The sequence below is a fragment of the Phocoena phocoena genome, chromosome 2, assembly GCF_963924675.1.
Source record: "Phocoena phocoena chromosome 2, mPhoPho1.1, whole genome shotgun sequence".
NCBI classification, from domain to species: Eukaryota; Metazoa; Chordata; class Mammalia; order Artiodactyla; family Phocoenidae; genus Phocoena; species Phocoena phocoena.
The window spans coordinates 159011809-159024306 of NC_089220.1; the positions used below are offsets into that span (position 1 = coordinate 159011809).

Here is a 12498-nt window from a genome sequence, read left to right on the forward strand (position 1 = left end):
GGAGACATTCTCTTTCTGGGAACACCCATGTTCAGTGACCAACCTGCTTTGCTGACATATGTAAACCAGGAAGAGTCAAAGGGGGTATAGTCAGAAATCTTTTAGAGTTGACTAAAAAAAATGTTTTTTAATTGTGGTAAAATACACGTAACAAGATTTCCCATCTTAACTATTTTTAAGTGTACAGTTCAGTAGTGTTAAGTACATTCACAGTGTTGTGTAGCCAGTCTCCAGAACTGTTTTCATCTTGCAAGACTGAAACTCTGTGCCCATTAAACAACAGCTTAATTGCTCTCTCCCTGCAGCCCCTGGCAACCACCATGTTACCTTCTGTCTCTATGAATTTGACTACTCTAGGCATCTCATATAAGTGGGGTCATACAATACTTGTTCTTTTGCAACTGCTTATTTCACTCAGCATAATATCCTCAGGTTCATCCATGTTGTAGTATGTGTCAGAATTTCCTCCCTTTTTAAGGCTGAATAATAGTCCATTGAATGAATATATATACCACATTTTGTTTATCCATTTTTTCATTGATGGACACTAGGGTTACTTCCACCTTTTGGCTCTTGTGAATAACACCACTATAAACATAAGTGTACAGATACCTCTTGGAGACTCTGCTTACAATTCTCTGGGGTATATACCCAGCAGTGGAATTGCTGGACCATATGGTAATTCTATATTTAAGTATTTAGGACCCACCATTCTGTTTTCCACAGCTGCTGTACTGTTTTACATTCCTACCAGCAGTGCACAAGGGTTCCAATTGCTCCACCTCCTTGCCAACATTTGTTATTTTCTTTTGTTCTTTGCGGGAGGCGGATAGCAGCCATCCTGATGGGTGTGATGTCTCATTTTGTTTTTTTTATATGAGTTATCTATTTTTTTGTTTTTTTTACATCTTTATTGAAGTATAATTGCTTTACAGTGGTGTGTTTCTGCTTTATAACAAAGTGAATCAGTTATACATATACATATGTTCCCATATCTCTTCCCTCTTGAGTCTCCCTCCCTCCCACCCTCCCTATCCCACCCCTCCAGGCGGTCACAAAGCACCGAGCTGATCTCCCTGTGCTATGAGGCTGCTTCCCACTAGCTATCTATTTTACGTTTGGTAGTATATATATGTCCATGCCACTCTCTCGCTTAGTCACAGCTTACCCTTCCGCCACCCCATATCCTCAAGTCCTCTAGTAGGTCTGTGTCTTTAATCCTGTCTTACCCCTAGGCTCTTCATGACATTTTTTTCCTTAAATTCCATATATATGTGTTAGCATACAGTATTTGTCTTTCTCTTTCTGACTTACTTCACTGTGTATGACAGACTCTGGGTCCATCCACCTCATTACAAATAGCTCAATTTCATTTCTTTTTATGGCTGAGTAATATTCCATTGTATATATGTGCCACATCTTCTTTATCCATTCATCCGATGACGGACACATAGGTTGTTTCCATCTCCGGGCTATTGTAACTAGAGCTGCAGTGAACATTTTGGTACATGACTTTTTGAATTGTGGTTTTCTCAGGGTTTATGCCCAGTAGTGAGATTGCTGGGTCATATGGTACTTCTATTTGTAGTTTCTCAAGGAATTTCCATACTGTTCTCCATTGTGGCTGTACCAATTCACATTCCCACCAGCAGTGCAAGAGTATTCCCTTTTCTCCACACCCTCTCCAGCATTTATTGTTTCTAGATTTTTTGATGATGGCCATTCTGACTGGTGTGAGATGATATCTCATTGTAATTTTGATTTGCATTTCTCTAATGATTAATGATGTTAAGCATTCTTTCATGTGTTTGTTGGCAGTCTGTATATCTTCTTTGGAGAAATGTCTATTTAGGTCTTCTGCCCATTGTTGGACTGGGTTGTTTGTTTTTTTGTTATTGAGCTGCATGAGCTGCTTATAAATTTTGGAGATTAATCCTTTGTCAGTTGCTTCATTTGCAAATATTTTCTCCCATTCTGAGGGTTGTCTTTTGGTCTTGTTTATGGTTTCCTTTGCTGTGCAAAAGCTTTCAAGTTTCATTAGGTCCCATTTGTTTATTTTTGTTTTTATTTCCATTTCTCTAGGAGGTGGGTCAAAAAGGATCTTGCTGGGCTTCCCTGGTGGCGCAGTGGTTGAGAGTCCACCTGCCGATGCAGGGGACACGGGTTCGTGCCCCAGTCTGGGAGGATCCCGTGTGCCACAGAGCGGCTGGGCCCGTGAGCCATGGCCACTGGGCCTGCGTGTCCAGAGCCTGTGCTCCGCAGCGTGAGAGGCCACAGCAGTGAGAGGCCCGCGTACTGCAAAAAAAAAAAAGGATCTTGCTGTGATTTATGTCATAGAGTGTTCTGCCTATGTTTTCCTCTAAGAGTTTTAGAGTGTCTGGCCTTACATTTAGGTCTTTAATCCATTTTGAGCTTATTTATGTGTATGGTCTTAGGGAGTGATCTAATCTCATACTTTTACATGTACCTGTCCAGTTTTCCCAGCACCACTTACTGAAGAGGCTGTCCTTTCTCCACTGTACATTCCTGCCTCCTTTATCAAAGATAAGGTGACCATATATGTGTGGGTTTATCTCTGGGCTTTCTGTCCTGTTCCATTGAACTATCTTTCTGTTTTTGTGCCAGTACCATACTGTCTTGATTACTGTAGCTTTGTAGTATAGTCTGAAGTCAGGGAGCCTGATTCCTCCAGCTCCTTTTTTCTTTCTCAAGATTGCTTTGGCTATTCAGGGTCTTTTGTGTTTCCATACAAATTGTGAAATTTTTTGTTCTAGTTCTGTGAAAAATGCCAGTGGTAGTTTGATAGGGATTGCATTGAATCTGTAGATTGCTTTGGGTAGTAGAGTCATTTTCACAATGTTGATTCTTCCAATCCAAGAACATGGTATATCTCTCCATCTATTTGTATCATCTTTAATTTCTTTCATCAGTGTCTTATAATTTTCTGCAAACAGGTCTTTTGTCTCCTTAGGTAGGTTTATTCTTAGATATTTTATTCTTTTTGTTACAGTGGTAAATGGGAGTGTTTCCTTGATTTCACTTTAAGATTTTTCATCATTAGTGTATAGGAATGCCAGAGATTTCTGTGCATCAATTTTGTATCCTGCTACTTTACCAAATTCATGATTAGCTCTAGTAGTTTTCTGGTAGCATCTTTAGAGTTCTCTATGTATAGTATCATATCATCTGCAAACAGTGACAGCTTTACTTCTTCTTCTCCGATTTGGATTCCTTTTATTTCCTTTTCTTCTCTGATTGCTGTGGCTAAAACTTCCAAAACTATGTTGAATAAGAGTGGTGAGAGTGGGCAACCTTGTCTTGTTCCTGATCTTAGCAGAAATGGATTCAGTTTTTCACCACTGAGGACGATGTTGGCTGTGGGTTTTTCATATACGGCCTTTATTACATTGAGGAAAGTTCCCTCTATGCCTACTTTCTGCTGGGTTTTTATCATAAATGGGTGTTGAATTTTGTCAAAAACTTTCTCTGCATCTATTGAGATGATCATATGGTTTTTCTCCTTCAATTTGTTAATATGGTGTATCACGTTGATTGATTTGTGTATATTGAAGAATCCTTGCATTCCTGAAATAAACTCCACTTGATCATGGTGTATGATCCTTTTAATGTGCTGTTGGATTCTGTTTGCTAGTATTTTGTTGAGGATTTTTGCATCTCTATTCATCAGTGATATTGGCCTGTAGTTTTCTTTCTCTGTGACATCCTTGTCTGGTTTTGGTATCAGGGTGACGTTGGCCTCGTAGAATGAGTTTGGAGGTGTTCCTCCCTCTGCTATATTTTGGAAGAGTTTGAGAAGGGTAGGTGTTAGCTCTTCTCTAAATGTTTGATAGAATTCGCCTGTGAAGCCATCTGGTCCTGGGCTTTTGTTTGTTGGAAGATTTCTTTTTTTTTTCCCAGTACGCGGGCCTCTCACTGTTGTGGCCTCACCCGTTGTGGAGCACAGGCTCCGGATGCGCAGGCTCAGTGGCCATGGCTCACAGGCCCAGCCGCTCTGTGGCATGCGGGATCTTCCCGGACCGGGGCACGAACCCATGTCCCCTGCATCGGCAGGTGGACTGTCAACCACTGTGCCACCAGGGAAGCCCTGTTGGAAGATTTTTAATCACAGTTTCAATTTCAGTGCTTGTGATTGGTCTGTTCATATTTTCTATTTCTTCCTGATTCAGTCTTGGCAGGTTGTGCATTTCTAAGAATTTGTCCATTTCTTCCAGGTTGTCCATTTTATTGGCATAGAGTTGCTTGTAGTAATCTCTCATGATCTTTTGTATTTCTGCAGTGTCAGTTGTTACTTCCCCTTTTTCATTTCTAATTCTATTGATTTGAGTCTTCTCCCTTTTTTTCTTGATGAGTCTGGCTAATGGTTTATCAATTTTGTTTATCTTCTCAAAGAACCAGCTTTTAGTTTTATTGATCTTTGCTATTGTTTCCTTCATTTCTTTTTCATTTATTTCTGATCTGTTCTTTATGATTCCTTTCCTTCTGCTAACTTTGGGGTTTTTTTGTTCTTCTTTCTCTAATTGCTTTAGGTGCAAGGTTAGGTTGTTTATTCGAGATGTTTCCTGTTTCTTAAGGTAGGATTGTATTGCTATAAACTTCCCTCTTAGATCTGCTTTTGCTGCATCCCATAGGTTTTGGGTCGTCATGTCTCCATTGTCATTTGTTTCTAGGTATTTGTTGATTTCCTCTTTGATTTCTTCAGTGATCACTTCGTTATTAAGTAGTGCACTGTTTAGCCTCCATGTGTTTGTAGTTTTTACAGATCTTTTCCTGTAACTGATATCTAGTCTCATAGTGTTGTGGTCGGAAAAGATACTTGATACAATTTCAATTTTCTTAAATTTACCAAGGCTTGATTTGTGACCCAAGATATGATCTATCCTGGAGAACGTTCCATGAGCACTTGAGAAAAATGTGTATTCTGTTGTTTTTGGATGGAATGTCCTATAAATATCAATTAAGTCCATCTTGTTTAATGTATCATTTAAAGCTTGTGTTTCCTTATTTATTTTCATTTTGGATGATCTGTCCATTGGTGAAAATGGGGTGTTAAAGTCCCCTACTATGAATGTGTTACTGTCGATTTCCCCTTTTATGGCTGTTAGTATTTGCCTTATGTATTGAGGTGCTCCTGTGTTGGGTGCATAAATATTTACAATTGTTATATCTTCTTGGGTCAATCCCTTGATCATTATGTAGTGTCCTTCTTTGTCTCTTCTAATAGTCTTTATTTTAAAGTCTATTTTGTCTGATATGAGAATTGCTACTCCAGCTTTCTTTTGGTTTCCATTTGCACGGAATATCTTTTTCCATCCCCTTACTTTCAGTCTGTATGTGTCTCTAGGTCTGAAGTGGGTCTCTTGTAGACAGCATATATATGGGTCTTGTTTTTGTATCCATTCAGCCAGTCTGTGTCTTTTGGTGGGAGCATTTTAATTCATTTACATTTCAGGTAATTATCGATATGTGTGTTCCTATTCCCATTTTCTTAATTGTTTTGCGTTTGTTATTGTAGGTCTTTTCCTTCTCTTGTGTTTCTTGCTTAGAGAAGTTCCTTTAGTATTTGTTGTAAAGCTGGTTTGGTGGTGCTGAAATTTCTCAGCTTTAGCTTGTCTGTAAAGGTTTTAATTTCTCCATCAAATGTGAATGAGATCCTTGCTGGGTAAGAGTAATCTTGGTTGCAGGTTTTTCTCCTTCATCACTTTAAATATGTCCTGCCAGTCCCTTCTGGCTTGCAGAGTTTCTGCTGAAAGATCAGCTGTTAACCTTATGAGGATTCCCTTGTGTGTTATTTGTTGTTTTTCCCTTGCTGCTTTTAATATGTTTTCTTTGTATTTAATTTTTGACGGTTTGATTAATACGTGTCTTGGTGTATTTCTCCTTGGATTTATTCTGTATGGGACTCTCTGTGCTTCCTGGACTTGATTAAGTATTTCCTTTCCCGTATCAGGGAAATTTTCAACTACAATCTCTTCAAATATTTTCTCAGTCCCTTTCTTTTTCTCTTCTTCTTCTGGAACCCCTACAATTTGAATGTTGGTGCATTTAATGTTGTCCCAGAGGTCTCTGAGACTGTCGTCAGTTCTTTTCATTCTTTTTTCTTTATTCTGCTCTGCAGTAGTTATTTCCGCTATTTTATCTTCCAGGTCACTTATCCGTTCTTCTGCCTCAGTTATTCTGCTATTGATCCCATCTAGAGTATTTTTAATTTCATTTATTGTGTTGTTCATCGTTGTTTGTTTCATCTTTTGTTCTTCTAGGTCCTTGTTAAATGTTTCTTGCATTTTCTCTATTCTATTTCCAAGATTTTGGATCATCTTTACTATCATTATTCTGAATTCTTTTTCAGGTAGACTGCTTATTTCCTCTTCATTTGTTAGGTCTGGTGGGTTTTTATCTTGCTCCTTCATCTGCTGTGTGTTTTTCTGTCTTCTCATTTTGCTTATTTTACTGTGTTTGGGGTCTCCTTTTTGCAGACTGCAGGTTCGTAGTTCTCGTTGTTTTTGGTGTCTGTCCCCAGTGGCTAAGGTTGGTTCAGTAGGTTGTGTAGGCTTCCTGGTGGAGGGAACTAGTGCCTGTGTTCTGGTGAATGAGGCTGGATCTTGTCTCTCTAGTGGGCAGGTTCACGTCTGGTGGTGTGTTTTGGGGTGTCTGTGGCCTTATTATGATTTTAGGCAGCCTCTCTGCTAATGGGTGGGGTTGTGTTCCTGTCTGCTAGTTGTTTGGCATAGGGTGTCCAGCACTGTAGCTTGCTGATCATTGAGTGAAGCTGGGTGCTGGTGTTGAGATGGAGATCTCTGGGAGATTTTTGCCATTTGATATTATGTGGAGCTGGGAGGTCTCTTGTAGACCAGTGTCCTGAAGTTGGCTCTCCCACCTCAGAGGCACAGCACTGACTCCTGGCTGCAGCACCAACAGCCTTTCATCCACACGGCTCAGAATAAAAGGGAGAAAAAGTAGAAAGAAAAGAAAAGGAAAGAAAGAAAAAGAAAGAAAGGAGGGAGGGAGGGAGGAAGGAAAGAAAGAAGATAAAATAAAGTAAGATTAAATAAAATAAAGTTATTAAAATAAAAAATAATTATTAAGAAAAAAAATTTTTTTAAAGAAAAAAACGGACAGATAGAACCCGAGGACAAATGGTGGAAGCAAAGCTATACAGACAAAATCTCACACAGAAGCATACACATACACACTCACAAAAAGAGGAAAAGGGGAAAAAATCATAAATCTTGCTCTCAAAGTCCACCTCCTCAATTTGGGATGATTCGTTGTCTATTCAGGTGTTCCACAGATGCAGGGTATATCAAGTTGATTGTGGAGCTTTAATCCGCTGCTTCTGAGGCTGCTGGGAGAGATTTCCCTTTCTCTTCTTTGTTCTCACAGCTCCTGGGGCTCAGCTTTGGATTTGGCTCCGCCTCTGCGTGTAGGTTGCCAGACGGCGTCTGTTCTTCGCTCAGACAGGACGGGGTTAAAGGAGCAGCTGATTCAGGGGCTCTGGGTCACTGAGGCCTAGGGGAGGGAGGGGTACGGAGGCGGGGCGGGCTTGTGGCAGCAGAGGCCGGCGTGACATTGCACCAGCCTGAGGCGCGCCGTGTGTTCTCCCGGGAAGTTGTCCCTGGATCCCGGGACCCTGGCAGTGGCGGGCTGCACAGGCTCCCCGGAAGGGGGGTGTGGATAGTGACCTGTGCTCGTACACAGGCTTCTTGGTGGCGGCAGCAGCAGCCTTAGCGTCTCATGCCCGTCTCTGGGGTCCACGCTTTTAGCCGCGGCTTGCGCCCGTCTCTGGAGCTCCTTTAAGCAGCGCTCTTAATCCCCTCTCCTCGCACACCAGGAAACAAAGAGGGAAGAAAAAGTCTCTTGCCTCTTCGGCAGGTCCAGACTTTTCCCTGGACTCCCTCCCGCTAGCCGTGGTGCACTAAGCCCCTGCAGGCTGTGTTCACGCTGCCAGCCCCAGTCCTCTCCCTGCACTCTGACTGGAGCCGAGCCTCAGCTCCCAGCCCTGCCCGCCCCGGCTGGTGAGCAGACAAGCCTCTTGGGCTGGTGAGTGCCGGTCGGCACCAATCCTCTGTGCGGGAATCTCCCCGCTTTGCCCTCCACACCCCTGTTGCTGTGCTCTCCTCCGCAGCTCCGAAGCTTCCCCCCTCCGCCACCCGCAGTCTCCACCCGCGAAGGGGCTTCCTAGTGTGTGGAAACCTTTCCTCCTTCACAGCTCCCTCCCATTGGTGCAGGTCCCATCCCTATTCTTTTGTCTCTGTTTTTTCTTTTTTCTTTTGCCCTACCCAGGTACGTGGGGACTTTCTTGCCTTTTGGGAGGTCTGAGGTCTTCTGCCAGCGTTCAGTAGGTGTTCTGTAGGAGTTGTTCCACGTGTAGATGTATTTCTGATGTATCTGTGGGGAGGAAGGCGATCTCCGTGTCTTACTCTTCCGCCATCTTCTCCTCCTCAGTTATCTATTTTATACATATTGGTGTCATGTGGTTTTGATTTGCATTTCCCTAATGATTAGTGATGTTGAACACCGTTTCATGTACTTACTGGCCATTTGTATATCTTCTTTGGAGAAATGTCTATTCAAGTCCTTTGACCATTTTTGAATTCAGTTGTCTTTTGTTTTTGAGTTTTTTAAGTTGATTTTTGAGGACGCTGTTTCAACACTCACCAATACAAGATGCCTGTGGATGGTAGGGAGTGTGGAAGGCCATCACATACTTTGACAAACAACCCATTTTTTGTGACTTTTGTGTTAAAAAGTATACTATTGTCAGATAGCAAATGGTTTGGAAAGTGAAAAACATGACAGATTAGTGTCAGGCCACAGTGGTATGGTTGGAGCCAGCTGATTGGATTGGTATTGTAATACCATAACCTGGAAGAGTGTCATGAGCGGTGAGGCACTACTGATGGTGTGAAGACGGGGTTAAAGGTCTGATGTAGCCGGTCTGCCAGTGGCAGGAGATGTGGCCTCTCTCACCATGAGATGAATGGGTCTTTTTCTGGGAGTCACCAGTTGCCTCTGCATCAGGAACAGAGTCCTTTACTCTGTGTCTGTTCAATGATGGTCCATGTGTTGACGCATCTGGAGTGGTGATGGATCTGCCGGCAGAGATGGCAGTCTGGGCAGTGCAGGCTTCATCAGCAGCTGGACTCCTGTTAGCTTCACCAGACATTGGGCCCTTACTATGGCCCATATTAGTGACCTAGGTGGTCTGCTCGGCAACTACTGTCTGTCTCCACAGTTTATATGGCAAGTCTTTAAGATGTCAGTCTGTAGTTTTCTAAGTAGCAGACCCAAACAACTATTACCAATGGGTATTAGCCCCATATCAGTAGAAGCCTAACAAGGTTCATCACCGGGAATATCAGCAGGATCTCTGAGAACATCCTTGAGTTCTGCCCGCAGAGCACAGCAGCCACACCCACTTTCATTTCTGCATAGCTGACACTGAGGTTGAACAGCACAGCAGTCCACGGAACACCACAGGGTCTCAGCTTAGTTGAGTCATTAGTGCACCAGGCCCAGGCATTTAGGGGATCCTCTGTGAATCAAGGGCCTCATTGAACCAACAGAATGGAAAATAAATTTTCCCTAAAGGGGTAGCTGCCACTCTTTCCTGTAGAGCTGAGAGGTCATAGGGGCCAGGCTGGCTGCATTCTTGAATATACCAAGTCCAAGGGGCCTCTCTGGTGGAGGCTGTTCCTCTTGTCAGAAGCTCCAGTCAGTAACATTACCCACGCACAGAAACTTGTACTCAGAGGGGTCATAAGGACTGTGGGCCACTAAGGCTGCTAGTGCTTTTCTACATGTGGCTCTTCCCAGGTGGCATAATCCCCTCTGGCTCTTAAGAGTATTCACCGTGCAAGCATGAAAAATATGAATACCAATTATACATTCAGTGTTGGAAGCCACAACAGTAGTACATTGAGTTGGTACCAAGAGTCCCACCCAAAAGAACACATTAGCGTCTCTTCCGCACCATGAACTGCACCCATACTTCATAGCTGAAAGCAGGTACCCTCTCCCTCCACAGGGTGAGGCATGAAGGTGACATGGGCTCCAATATGTATCAGTCAGAGCTATAAAATGTCCCTCCCCTCCCTACAGTGATCTTGCAAAGCCAGGTATGTTTGCTCTTCAGTTCCCCTTGGGGACTGGGAGAACTTGGCCCCGCCCCTAACAATCTTTCTCTTTAAAGGGTGTAGGGGGAGGCTGGGAGAGAGCAGCTCTGCACCAGTAAACGAGGTGAATTTATTTCAGTTTTGAGTGGTGCCGTAGCTGTGAGCATTTGGGGCACCCAAAGCCCTGTGTTGTGTACTCTGTGGCAGGGCCGTCATTGCTGACTGGCATCATCCGTTTCCGTTAGGGATGCCTTGATTCAGCGGCTACAGCCACATCACTTCCCGGCGGGGGCCATGAGTTTGTACTCTTTGGCCGACTTGGGCTTGATCTGCACGGGTGGCATCGTTGTTTTTAGGAGTCCACCTAATGTGGACTATCTGCTGCTCGCTCCATTGTCAAAAGAACAGCTCTTCAATTCTTGCTTGATTTCAGCATAAGGACTAGGAGGGTTTTCTGAAGCTGATAGAATTTAATCTAGATTTCTGTGGGTGAGTTTCTCATTCTGTGGTGAATCATTTGCTAAATCACTTAAAATCCACTTTAGTACGGAAGAGCCCAAAGACTAGTCAGTGCCCTTGGGAGATTGTTTCAGGGAAAGTTTCCCAGAAGGACCAGAACTGTCTTATAGCAGACAGGGCCCACTGCCAAAACCTGAGGTCTTTTACTCATCTCGAATGGGGTTAATGTTGAGAAGACAGACTGCAGGAGGGGCTGAGCACTAAAATAGCCAGGTGTTGCCTTTCTTCTTTAACAAACATTATGTGCCCCTCCCACCCCCTCAATCTCCCCAGCAAACTAGCAGTTGCTAAAGATTCTCCTGGTTCTGCCCACAGTGGTTACAGTTTTCCTTCTTTCACACTCAGTATGGATACATTTATGGTGCTCCCGCCTCCCTCTGCCAGACAAATCCTATTACTAGTTGTTTACAGGGCCGACCTGGTGAGCTTGGTGGATAGCTGACAGTAACCAGGGCATCGTTCAGGCTGCTGTGTTTGAAACTACTTCCTGGTACTCAGCCTGAAACTGCCGCCCCAGTTCAGCATCATTAGCAGGCAGTGAAGTAGAGGACCAGACATTGCCTGGGGGGCCATACAATCTGGTCAACATGTTCACTCCCGATTCCCATGGACTTCTCTCAGTTCCTGCTAACTGTCCTTTCATTCTGTTTCTAAAAAGCTTTGTCTTTGTCAGCATTCCATCTTCATTACCAAAACTGTCAAAAATTGTGAGGGGTTGAGATCTTACCCTTTGTGGAAGCTCACAAGTTAGCCTGCACAATTCCATGGATTCGAGTAGAAGACATGAGACTCCTGGTCAGAGACAAAAGCTGTCATTACTCCTGGCAATAGTCAGCACTTGTGTCAGATAACCAGCCACAATTTCTACAGGATACTGCAGAGAGAGCCAAGTGATTGATGCCTGCACACACAATTGGGTGGGTTACAGGAAAGGAACTCCCAGCTTAGGGGACCAGATCTTTTATAATGGGCAGTAAGCCTTCCTACCCTTTGCCCTGGGGAGTGACAGTATCTTTATTATACCGGACAGTAAACAAACCTGCCTTTTGCTCTTTGAGGAGACACTATATCTTCTAAGGCTGTTTATTATATAAATATACAGAACAAAGGGAGTCAGTACCTCTTCTCACAAGATGTGCAGAAATGCACATAACATTAAACTTTTTTTCCTGACAATACCTTCCCCACCCCGTTTCAGTTCAGTTCACATACTTACATTTTCTCACCTAGGCTACTGTAATTATTTCCTAACTGGTCTCACTGCCAGTAGCCTTCTATCTGTCCTCAACACCTGTGCCAGAGGGATCTTTTAAAATGCAGACCTGATGATGTCACTCAGTTTAAATTTGTTATTTGGTTTCGCATTACTGTTAGGCCAAAGTTTAAATTGTTGAGTGGTTGTGTAATTATTTCTCATGTGCTGACTACTACCCAGTTTTTGAATGTTGGCAATTAAATAAGGGGGAAAAAAACCTTTTTAAAGCCGTAAAGGCCAGTACTAGATAGGCTGCAGATGTGTAGGCTGCATGCTGCCAGATTGGAACCTCTGGTCTTACCTTTTTTTTTTTCTCTTACACCTTTGTCTGCAACATGTTGTTCTTTTTGCCTTGAATAATTTACATATTTGTCTCATATTTCTATTCATTTTTTAAAAACCTACTTACTCTATAAAGCCTTCTCAACCTAGTTGGACATCTTGCTCTAAATACCTTTAATTTCAAATAAACTGTGCGTGTGTCATTATAGTACTTCATCTAGTTGTTATTATTGATTTTTTTTTCTGGTCTGTATCCCCACAAAATAAAGTGTAAGCTACACAGAGCAAGAGCCCTCCCTTTCCATACAC

At 43.0% G+C, this 12498-nt stretch overlaps 1 protein-coding gene across 19 annotated transcripts in view; it reads left to right on the plus strand.

Annotated features, from left to right (window-relative positions):
• ABI1 (abl interactor 1) overlaps positions 1-12498 on the plus strand; it is a 103752-nt gene that overhangs the window by 64545 nt on the left and 26709 nt on the right. The window lies entirely within an intron of this gene.